At 50.2% G+C, this 12,521-nt stretch overlaps 1 protein-coding gene across 2 annotated transcripts in view; it reads left to right on the top strand.

Moving 5' to 3' along the window:
- LOC149349428 (nitric oxide-associated protein 1) overlaps nucleotides 1–12,521 on the top strand; it is a 59,647-nt gene that overhangs the window by 35,703 nt on the left and 11,423 nt on the right. The gene's annotated exons all lie outside the window — the stretch shown is intronic.

Genomic DNA, 12,521 nt, shown 5'->3' with positions numbered 1-12,521 from the left:
GGACGAACGACGAACCTTTATGCTAATTCATTATTTGCGCGCATCGTAGCAGTGGTACCAGTTGTACAGTGATCAAGTGTACTGTAGCAGTGATTTGTTCTTTTCCAAGTTGTCAATCCTCCTGCTAACGCGCCCTGAGCAAAACAGGGTATTTCTGAGTGAAGAATAACAAATTTGCTAACTTTTAACGTTACGGCACGACTATTGGTGCAGTGTAGGATTATCTTTATTGCCAGTGAACTGTCACACAGTACCGAATGCAATTACCGTTCACCTTTTTTTGACGTACCGTGCATAAGCTTCACATCTATGGGCTACCAGTGGAGCGCCAAACACGGATCACGCTTCTTTCCACGAGCGACCACCGCTGTTGTGCACCACCAAGCGCACGCAGTCTCTCTTATCGCGTCGTCTCTCCGCCTTTCTCTTCAGTTTACATCGCAGCATGGCACAACAGCAAAGCAACGTGACTCAACAGAAAACAACACACAAAACGAAGTACAGAAGCAGACGCCGCGCGTGTTCTCTCCACTCTGGGAGCGATGCGGCGACACTCCCGCAGGGAGCAGAGTTGAGCGATGGGCCGCCATTTTGTTCCAAGCTCTGCGGGAAAGCCGCTTCTCGTGTGGCAGGAGCTTCACGAGAAGGCAGTTTAGAGGCGCCCCTGCACCCACTGAAGGCTTCACAATACCCCCTCAGTCGGATAACAAAGCAGACTGTGCTCGAGATGGGAGAGGCTGGAGCAGACAGGAATTAGAACATTTGACGTCAGCGGGATCATGTGATCGCCGCTATGCGAATAGTGTTAGGAGCGGCGCGGGGAAAACAGTCACATAGGTCTGCTCCCTGCGGGAGCATACCAGGTGTTCCAGGGAATACTTCTAAAAATAGTTAAAATAGGCTTTTTGAGGGGAAAATATGGCTTTTGCGGCACAGTATTACCACTGTTGGCGAACACCGGAAAGCTGGTGAATTGTATGAAATAGTAAGCTGGTTAACTAATTTCTAACAACTAACTTTGTACTGTCACAGATAGGCAACTGGTTGCAATCAGAGAATTCTAGCCGGTTAGTAAGAGCCGTATCAGTTTTTAGAATTTAGAAAACACGATTACCCTCGCTGCTGTGGATCGACAAAATTTGACTGCGTTGTGCGAAAATATATGCGCTTTCAAAAACATGCAGGCAAAGCAATCCCTTCAATGCATGTAACTAGTCAAAAAAGCCAAATTTTGTCGAGCCACAGTGCCAAGGATAATCACATTTTCAAATTTCTAAAAACAGCTGATATGGCTATTACTAACGGCCTGCTACAAAAGTCTCATTGGTACTAGGCACCTAACTCGCCTAGTTAAGAATTTAATTATTAAAAATTAGTTCACCAGCTTACTGCGATTCACCGGTTTTCTGGTGTCCGCCGACACTGGTAATACTGTGTTGCAAAAGTCATTTTTACCCCAAAAAACCTATTTTCGAAAATTTTTGGGTGTTTGCAAACACACTGGTATATAGGAACACTTACACTCCTCTTCAGCCAGCGCCCTCTACGCTTTTCGTAACTCCGGCGACCACCTCGCCCGAATTGCTCCGCGCCGCGGACGCCACACTTCCCAGACAGACCCTGCTTCATCTCGCTCGCCATGGAAAATTCTTTCGTTCCTCTATAGAGGCTAGAAGGTTTGACTAGTGTCGTGAACGCGCGGGCGCAGTGGAAATGATTTGCAATGACGGCTCACAGATGGCGCTGCCGCTGGCAGGTGTGTTGTGTGCGCGCTCGGCAGCAATGCCGGGAAACGCGTTTCGCTGCGCGCATCTCGCTGTAAGGGCTGTGATATTCGTCTGGCCAAAGCATAAAATATAATACGAGTGTCCATATGTTCTGCGGGGCATGCGGCATCGGTCAGAAGCGGTATTCTCAGCCAAGGGCGTCCGCAGAGTTTTCAGGGGGGGGCCCCATTGGTTGTTGGCGCCGGAGGGGGGGGGGGGGGTATGTTCGTAGCAAAAAGGCACTATTTGCGGAGTAAATTTATTTATTTATAAATAAATAAAATAAATAAGTAAAATACACACATGAAAGAAAAATTACAAACAGCAAATTAAAGCGTGGCTAGGAGAGATACATTGGAGTTTATCAACGAAGAAACAATTAAAATTAATAAAAATGCAAAAAGATACTATCACTTCGTGGAGAAGAGTGCTCAGTCTTGCTGCATACGGGTTCTCGACACACCCGGATTGATGACCAGCACACAGCACAATATGTTCACAAACACGCAACGACAGTCAGTCAGTAAACAGCAACTGTAGACGCCTCGGATTTTTCTGGGCGAATTGCGTGATGACACGGGTGATAAATTCATTCCTGTGCTTCATTACACGCTCTCGGTGCACACTCATCATACAAAGGCCGTCCAGTCTGTCGTTTGTCATCGTTGAGCGTAGCCACGTTTTCACTCTCCTCATTGTACTGAAGGAGCGTTCGACCGTACAGGTAGTAACTGGCAAAGCCAGAGCCACCTCAATGGCTTTTGCAACACCAGGGAAGAATGTCTTGGCCTGATGTAGAAGCTCGCAGTAAGTTATTTCTGATGGGTCCCCAGTTTTGTTGCACCACATCTCGTACCAAGAGATGGCCTCTTCCTTGAAGTTGTCGATGCCGTAAAAGCACTGGAGTTCTTCGGCGAGAACAGCGAACTCAACACGGCTCAAGTGCTTCATTTTTGATGGATGCAGCTGGAGAAGTTTGAAGCTCCTCTCATTGCTTTCAGAAAAGCGCCGAGCTAAAGAAGCAGTGAGGGAGTCCAAGTACGGCACATATATTGCCACACGGTAGTATTCCTCCGGCGACTGAATCCCGTAGTTGTCTCGGTGGGCCTGACGAGAGACTTGTCTTGGCACAGATATCACCACATTTAAGTGATTGGCTGCCTCCCTTGCTGCATTCATGATGTTAGAGAACTCCTCTACAGCGTTCGTCCGGTGGCCGCGAAAAATACGTTGCAGCTCAGTGATGTGGTCATGCACAGAATGGAAGTCCATGGATACACCTTGCAGAATGTTCGTAACTGGTTCGAGCCGAGCGCTGTACTTCGCTACAATATGAAAGCAGACGATGAAAGATGAGCTTGTTGTTGCGCAGTATAGGATGTGAGCTCGTTGTCTAGTTGCGGTGTTCGAGCATGATTCCGTGGACGCGAGCTCCTCGAGTGCTTCGACTATGGCCACGTAATGCTGAGAGAAGATCCTAATAGACTTATATTTTGCAGACCATCTTGTCTCACACAGCATCGGAATGTTCGGCACCAATTTTCTCCGGAGTACGCTCTCGCGGAAGAAGTTTATGGTTTGTTTGATTATGCCAATTGTGTTTCGAATTTCAGAGACGTCGTTCAGATCGTTGATGACGAGATTTAGTTTGTGACTTGCACAGTGGAAAAATAGTGCCTTCGGGAACTGTTTTTGTATAATTTTGTTCACTCCAGCTTCTTTTCCAGCCATTGTAGAGCATCCATCGTACCCCTGTCCAACGAGGTTCGAAAGAATCAGCCCGACATTCGTCAAAAACTTCAAGATTGCCGCGGCGATGCAAGCGGAGTTTAATTGCTCCAGCTCTACAAATCCCAAAAACTGCTCTCGAACGCACACTTCGGCTCCCGCCTTGTCAATAAAGCGAACGCCTATAGACATCTGCTCTTTTCCTGAAATATCTGCAGTTTCGTCAGCAAGAACGGAAAAAGCAAACGCTTTGTTAGCTTCGGTAACTATCTGCTCTTTCAGGATGTCGCCACAGATTGTGATGATCTCGTTCTGGACGCGGACAGAAGTGTACTTGGCACTGCCAGCAGAAGAAGCGAAGTGCTCCTGAAGTAGAGTATCTCCAGCTTCTACACGAAAGTCAAGCAGATCATTGAAGACTCCACTATCGGACTGCTTGCCGCGAATTGGCAAGTCATGCGTCGCGCAAAAGACAATGGTGGAAACTATTGGAAATAGTTTCTCACGGTTCCTTTCAACTTGCGCGTGGAGTGCTCTGTTCAGCTGCTCTACAACGGGTAGCTGCTTGCCTTTCATCACATCCATAAAGTTCTGTGAGGCCGTCATTGCCTCCTGGTGCCATTGGGATTTTACGTGATCCCTGCACGCCTCGTGCATTTTTCTGTAGTTACTGAAAGCGCGCACGATAAAACTTCCTTGAGTACCCCGGTGAACACGTGGAGGAAAAATGACGCAAAAACGACAAATAGCGCCTTTCGCTGTCGCTGAGTACGCAAGCCAGGGGGCGTAATCTCCCAGCCATTGATGTCGAAAAGGCCTCTTTCCAGGTGTTACATCCTTCTTAAAATCGTATGTAACATTTGGTGACCATGGCTTAGTAAGAAGACGTAACTTCAAAAAGTCCGGTATGCCAGTGAGTTTAGCTTTGCCTAGAAACTCTCCTAAGTCATATTCTTGAGGCAAGTTATTTGTTTTCTTGATGTTGTCTCCGGACTTCGATCCCAAGCAAGGAGAAAGGGAATCGTCTCGGCTTACTGCGTGACCGGAGCTCGCTGGTGAAGTTCCTTCCATGGAGACGACGACGTCGGCTACTGTCCGGTGATGAAAGGTTGCATCGCTCTGGTCAAATCCGGACTTAAATCCCAAGAAAGGAGAAATGGAATCATCTCGGCCTGCTGCATTACCTGAACTCACTGTTGACAGAGTCCCTTCCATGGAGTCGACGACATCAGCTACTGTCCGGTGATAAAAGCTTGCATCACTCTGTTCAAATGCTACACCGTTGTCACATATCACACCAGAATCTGCAGGGGCGCATTTAGATAACGCTTCGTCAGACAACCGCTGACGCTTGAAGAAGCGCCGAATGTCCATCATTCGGAACCGCGCGAGACAAAGCTGGCTATGGAGTTCTTTGGGGTTGGTAGTGTTAAAAATATATACACATTGATTGAAAAAACGGTTGAATGCGTACGTTGAAAACAAAAAATGACTATATATACAACGAAAACTTATTTACAAGATAAATGCACGCTCGCAGCTTCATACACCTCGCTCCATATCTTGCTCGCGCAACCGCACAGTCGAGTATTTGCACACACACTACTCGCCGCTCGTCGTTTTCTCGTCCGCTGTCTTGATTGTTCTCAGCTTCGTTGACAACCGGCCACTAAAAATACCGAAGCACAAACACAGAGGCGCGCACACATGCAAGGGCCTACTTGCCGCAGTATCCCCGAATACGCACTGTTGGAGTTGAGGGTTCAGGACAGGAGTGCCGCTGAGCGAAGAGGTAGATGGCGAAAGGAGAATAGGTTTATTTACATTTTACATTGGTGGTTAGAAGTGAGACGATTCTGCCGCATCCGTTGTCGAGTTTTATATCCTTCTTGTTCCCTAAAGTCCCTAGGTTGAGGACGCCCTTGCCGGAGTGGGAGGGGCCTAGAGCTTTCACCTGTGCGCACACACACACGACACTGCACTCATGGTCACGCCCCCTTCACATGTGGAGTCTGAGGGAAAGAAGGTTGTCGTCGAGGTAGCGTTGACGGCGGTAGGTGATGGCCTCCGGCCAGCCGAAGGTTTCTGCGGGTCACCGACATCTGTTGATCATCAAATGCCACCCGCCGCTCGAGGCCAGACGCGAGGTCACGAAAACGCCGAAAGTGGTTCCTCGTGCTTGGGTCGGAGATGAGGCCCGCCAGCTTGTCGCGGTGCTTGGGCACGCCAAAGAGCAACCGGAGACGAGGCCCTTTGTTCCCTGGCACGGTCACGGCAAATGGGGAAGATAACGTTCGTCTCCCCGAGGCGGCGGCGGCGTTCTACACGTGCAGGCACTTTATGAAGGGGGTCTGGTTTTGTTCCTGCACTCCAACCGGGCAAACTCCGTAATTGAAGTCAGCTGGCACCTGGGTCCTCTCGGTGCTTGTGGTCCATGGCGGCAGGCCCGAAAGCAATCACCCTCAAGTCGCTAGCAGCCATACACAGTAGAAACAGGCGTGCTGGCGGCCACCCGGCGAGACTTGTTGTCGTCGTTCCTAATAGCACTTTGGGGGTGAAAGGAACGCCTCGCGACTTCCGAGGGGAAGGGACACTCGCCACTCCGGTCGGAAAATTTGTTTTGTGTGTTTTTATGGGGTTCAGAGCCCCAAAACGACTCAGGCTATGAGGGACTGAGTAGTACAGAGTTCCGGATAATGTCGACCATCTGGGCCTCTTTACCATGCACTGACATCGCACAGTACATGGGCGCTGTTGGGATTTGAGGCCCAGCCAGAGGTGACAGGCGAGCCAGGCAGGCGCCATCGGGCTGCCTTGACCAAAGGCGCTGGCTTCCGGAGAAGATGCAAGGAACGCTGGTGTGGGGGCGCCTCTGGAGACTGCGTCGCCGTGAACAAAAGCAACTGCTAATCCCCTTTGCCGAAGATTCTGAAAGCGGCGCTTCTACCGAACTGCGCTCTCCCGTGGATCGGAGGAGACAGCGAGCGGCGGCGGCGCCAACTCATCGCCTGCTTGCCCTTGAGCAGCCCGACAAAGCGGGGGTGGACACGGCTGATTTGTCCCTCCCTCCTGAAGAATTCATCGGTGGCCGGATTGTGCACTGTCTGCCTCCGTGTGGCTATCTCTCTAGAGATCAAAGAAACAGGCACCCATCTCAAGACGCCTCGAAACACATGCTCGCCGGTGCCGCTGTATGTCTGCAACGACGCGTCCCCGGACGCGGCACTTCGCAGATGTGACCCAAAGCTGGAAGCGGGGCCGCTTTTACTCTTTTTGCTGAGCGCACCGCCGCCCCTGGTGTGCGGCCATCACTCACGGTTAGAGTGAGTGATTTTCCAGGGGGGTGCAGCCGCCCCCCCTTGCCCCCCCCCCCCCCCCCCCTCCGGACGCCCATGTTCTCAGCAAACCACTTTCGAAGCTACTTCTTCAGGTGGACACAGCCTGTTGAAGCCGCGAGCAGTTATATTTTTGCTCTTCTATGCTTTGGTGGACCCATTTTCGCGGAAAAAGGAATAAAGAAAAGGTGTGCAGCAAGACAGCGACGAAGGGAAAGGAACGAGCACAACACGACATGCGCAAAAACAAGAAAGGCTCGTTATCCAAGAGTTTGAGCTTGCCTCGTATAGCGACCGAGCGAAATTACGGCCTCACGTGTGGAAGGCACCACTCGCGGATGGTCGTTACAGCCCCGAATACATTAATATAATCACATAAATAAGGGAACAGAACACATTAACGGAATTTTTGTTTACAGGAACATTTCACTGGCGCAGTTTCATTGGCACCGCCTCGAGCAGCTTTTGCTTCCCGCTATTGGACGCCTTATCTTTGCTCATTGCCTTAGTAAAAAATGCTACCTTGTCAATACATAAAACTTATTCATATCCCTTGTAAGAGCGCGGGAGTGTTCGCTGGAGCCAATTTCTTGGAGTTCACGCCCTTGTAAAAAATGTAAAAAAGACATCATGCTACCAGCATATGCAGCTTGTTTCTGCTGAAAAAGGCAGTGAATGCATTTTCTAGTGCAGTTATTAGCACTTCAATGCGCTTTGAAGCGTTCACCAAACCTCCATGGTCATCCTGCCTCGTCAGTGAGGCATTCGCATTTTCATCAGCCTCTAGGGGCAAGATAGGCAAGATGCACATGCGAAGGGGCACGGGAATATTTTCAGTGATTTCCTGACAACGCAGCCAGCGACATATAAAAAGTGAGTCGGCAGTCGCTTTTCTTTTCTACGCCGCCTTTATGGTCAAACATGCTGTCCTGCTCTTGCAGCACTGCTGAAGCATGTGCGAGATTTCCCTCGTCCAAGAGATCATCGATTAGGCTCGTTATCTGTGCCACCTTTTCTTTCCTTACATCAAGAGAACTCACAACCTCAGCTGGTGAATTTCCATTCCTTGGCGACCTTGCCAAGTTGTAGAAGGCAAGGTTATTTACTATAAGCAAAAATTGTTCTGGAGAGGTGGTCATTGCAGCCGAATGATTGTCTTACAATTCCAAATAAATTCTCGAATTTGTCGTGGATCAAATTGGCTGTCAGGAGATATTTGTATTTTATAGTGATGACGCGTCACATAAATCATAAGTGACAGTGTGCTTTTTAGCGTCACACGAAGTCCGAGGGCAGTCCCTGCACTGAGAAATCCATCGCCGTGCTGAGCGGCGTACCGTTCCCATTCATTCAAAAAAGCTAAAAATTCTTCAGAAAGCTCGCACTTGCTTACTCTGGGCGAAGCCCTTTGGAGGGCACCCTTGATGCCATGACAAATATCAAGCGTTCCATGAGCTTCACCAATCCTTCTGTTGGCTCAGTAGTACGGAAAATTTTGTCGAGCTTATCCTTGTAAAAAAAAAAAGTCCTTTCAAAACCTCATCGCTGAACTGCTTGAAGGCTAGGTAGACACGCATTTTATCAAATGCGTTGTCATGCGTTGCGCACAAACATGCCAGGCAATCAGAAACGAAGTGAGCGAAGCGGAAACAAACGAGAAAGACTCGACGAGCGACACGAGGAGCTGCGGCGGCGGCTCCAGTGACTCTAGCGGCATCGGTCGAACAGCGCCACCTACGCTAGCATCGAAACAGGTTTCGGCGCGGCGGCTGGCGAGGCCGCTTGCTCACGACACTAGTCAAAACCTCAACCGGCGGCACTTCCGGCCGCCACCGGCGGGCCCTCTCCATCGCCTGACGTCCTTTGAGTCCTCTCGGACCCGGGAACTGCGCTTGCTCTTTGGCCACGGTGGCTCAGTGGTCCCAAGCACGCGCAAGAAAGCGCCGTTTTACGGCACCTTTGTGTGATGGTGGGGCGGTGCGCGCACCCATGACAGAAAAATGGCGGGCATCTGTGAATACAGCATGGCATACGGTATGCTCTCCTACTCCTAGCGACTCTTGTTTGCTTCTCTACAGGTAGCCGCGCCGGGACAGGTCGCTCCTCATGAGCTACCTATCGACAAAAAGCAGTCGGACAGCTCACTATAGTTGCCAGTGTACGGTGCGCAGCGCGCGTGCACAGGAAAAGGACACGACACGCGCGCGGCTTCTTTACAGCGTGCGCATAGAAAGATATATTTCAGTTTTTCGAATTTAACTTCGTTACCGAGTTGGAACTTGCGCATGAACTTCATAGGAAAACAGTATCAGGCTTTTTGCACAATAGCAACAAATGTTTATAATCACAAAGCCGCAGTTTGTTTCCGCAGCACATTTATTAAAGGGTCACTGAGGACAACTGTTTTTTTTTTATTTTTTAGCAGTGAAATCCTATTGTTCGTCATTCGTTGTTCTGTTGCTGCCTGTTCGACAGCGAAAGGCGCATTTATTGCGTAGAGATTTGGATTAGAAGTTGAAACACACTTTCCCGCCTCTACGATGCAAACTCTGGTCACTCTGATGACGAGATAGTCGAAAAGCGACGTAAACGGAGACTCGGTGGGCGCTGATATGCTCGGGGATCGGGACCAGGGTCTTCACCGCATTAGGACGAAGCAGCAGACTACGAAGGGAAGCCTTCGGGAGGAATAGCAAGCTTGAAGGTTTATTTTACATATTTACAAAACAGCAAGTAGACCAAAGTCAGAAAATGGGGGAGGATGATCTGACACACCGCAGATTGCTGCGTAAATGCAGTTCACATTCCCCAGGCACCCAGCTAGGGAATCTGATCTCTGGTTGAGCGTCCAATGGGCCGTTAGCGTCTTCTTAGGCTCCGCCCTCCCCACGTGATCGCGCACACCGCACAGACACACACACACGGGCAAGGAGGAACTTGGCGTCTCTCAGTCGCGAACTGTTTGGTTTGCCGCGGGCCGACCAGGCTCAAAGATCGTTGCTGCTGTGTGATGATCCTGATCGCTGGAGACGCGGGTGCTGACGGCTCACACCGTTGACCTCTTCAGGGACAAATCAGCCGTGTCGCCCCTCCCCTTTGTCGGCTCTTCAGGGCGCACGCGGGCAATGAGTTGGCGGCGCCGTCGCCGCCACTGGGTCTCTTCCGTCGGTCCACGGGCAGTCCGGGAGAAACACCGCACTCAGCCTCCCCGGCGAAGGGGATTAGACGCCTTTGTGTACGCCGTCGCCAGTAGCTGCCCCACGCAGTGTCTCTTTCGTCTCCCCCGAACAGCAGCGCTTTCGGCCGCAGTGGCCTGATGGCGCCTGATTGGCTCGCCTGTTTCCGCTGGCTGGGCCTCGAATCGCGACAGCGCATTTGTTTTTCAGTCCCGGACTGTCCGGGAATACTTGCGGACTCGAGTCCGGTATTTGTTTTTCCCGGGCAGCCCGAAAGCTCCGCCCACCAGTCAGAAAGCTGCCTGCATCGCCATAGCAACGCGTTTGTTTTTCGCCTATGGCAGTCCACGGGCTACTTGGGGCTGCTGGGAAGGCAGCAGACAGCTGCGCGCCGCGCTGCCAGCCGTATTGAGTTAGACTGTGCGTATTTTGCGTACTTTTCGTGTCCCTGGAGGACGATATTGTGCGTTAAACCTTCATATGAGCTCCGTAGCTGCTCTCAGCCATCTTAAAGGGTCAGTCTACTCACCGAGATGAGTGTATAAATAATGGCATATTCTGGTAGTTGGCACCCTATAACATCAATAACGAGGGGTCTGCGCCCGGTTTAGGCAGGAATTTATATTTTATTTCGGCGTTAAAAGTCGCGTAAAAAAGCATGGTGGCGACCCCAAACGTTCATTTTGTTCAAGAAAGTGGTAGTCTTTTTTGTAGAAGCATAAGTGAATATACTACGTACCATTTGTATGCCCGAATGTCAGAGAAACGCACGTTTTGTTCTAGTAAACTGTAGAAGGCGTACCGCTCTCTTTTTTGTAAATCACATGAATATTTATAGTTACACGTACGCAAAACGCAGGCACATTCCCACTTTTAGTTCAGCGTATGCTAGCACAGACGCAAAAATAAACTCAGCCTATAGTGGCGCCATCTGGTCGTCAGGACGGGAACCATTGCTGTAAACAAACCGACTCTCCACTCAAGCCTAGGAGCGGCAGAATCGTCGCTCTAATAATTAAAATAAAGCAAATTTATCTTTTATATGTTTTCTTATAGGCGAGATGAGACGAAGCGAAAGACAGGCGCCCCATTTATGGCCAGTGAACGCACTGAAAAAGGCAGCAACAACGAGAATTCAGTCCGAAGCGAGAGGTCCGGCTTCGACGGGCGCCGCCATGTTTGTCGCCGCGCGGCGGAAATCCAGATGGTTGCCAGATGAGACTACCATCTCATACAGATGTGTTCCCACATTAATAAATTCTATTTTAAAATGTTCTACCGCACTGCTTGGCACCACAGCTGGCTAAACGGTAATTCGAGTAAAGAGCTATCGGTTGCCGCAAAGAAAATATGGTCGATAAAATTCAGTAGACTGACCCTTTAAGACTTTTTTGTTCTTGCATCTTCGTTATATTTTCTCGAAATCCGCCACACACGGACGCGCGTTCGGAGCTGCCAGCGCGTATTGTTTGCTCGTGTCGTCAAGAGGTTCTTGTTCGCTTGTTTTGCGACATGGTGTCTGCGCGCTTACCTGAAAGCCTCGCAGGTGAATCACTTGTATACTGGAGCAGCTATCGCGCTTGTCAGCATTTTTGCGAAGGCTTTCGTCTATCTGCCTGTCCGCAATGAATTGGGCTACTTTGTGCGAACTTCGCCACAAGCAGTATGGCGAGCATACCTCCGAAGCTGAGTTCTGTAATGCACCTACGCAAAGCTGACAGTATGGTCTTCAAATCGACCTATAGTCGGATACAACTTAAAGGGCCACTGCCCAGGGTCCGGACATTTTTGAAAAACAAGCCCACGGCATAGATGAGGCATCGAAGATAACCTCTGCAAAATACTAGAGCCATGCGCGCCCCGAAAAGCTGCGAAAATTCAAATCAAAGCCCGTTCGTTCTTTCCTTCCTTCAAAAACGGGCCCGGCCCACTACTCTGCACCCCGCTGACGTCAAGGGGGGCTACTTTCGCTAAAGGCACTCCATTGGTGCATCGTTCTGACTGACGGGAGAAGGTTGGGCGTAGCCTTGGCGTCGCGTCGTCTGCACAAGGCTTTCCGCAGCGCCTTCTGTTCTGGCTCATGCCTACAAACCCGCATGAAGGAACAAAAAAAAAACTGCGGAGGGAGCGTGCGGCGACAGCCTTGAACCCTAGCCATAAAAAGTAAAAAAATAGTAAAACTGAGGGAGTTCTTGAAAGAATGTCGTACGCCAAAAAAGGACGAAACAGGAAGGAAAAACACAGAACAGGAAAGAGGCGCAAAGAGGCGTTCGCCCCCCCCCCCCCCCTCCCCCCGCCGTGATCACGTCACGAGACGCTCTGCGTGCGCGCTCCCTTCTCAGTTTCTTTTCTTCTATGCGAGCCCCTCAAAACAAGGTTTTAATTAGTAGTGCAGCAGAGCCTTTCCCTCGCTCGCCCACTTGGCCGCTCCGCACACACACCGCTTATCTTTCGTGCATCTTGCGTACGCCTTGACTCCAATGAATGACATATGCTTTGGAGCGGAGAAAAGACAA

The sequence above is a fragment of the Amblyomma mixtum genome, chromosome 3 (assembly GCF_055824585.1).
Source record: "Amblyomma mixtum isolate Tamu chromosome 3, ASM5582458v1, whole genome shotgun sequence".
In the NCBI taxonomy this organism is placed as follows: Eukaryota; Metazoa; Arthropoda; class Arachnida; order Ixodida; family Ixodidae; genus Amblyomma; species Amblyomma mixtum.
The sequence above is the reverse complement of the archived record's forward strand: the minus strand, read 5'-3'. Positions and strand labels throughout refer to the sequence as shown.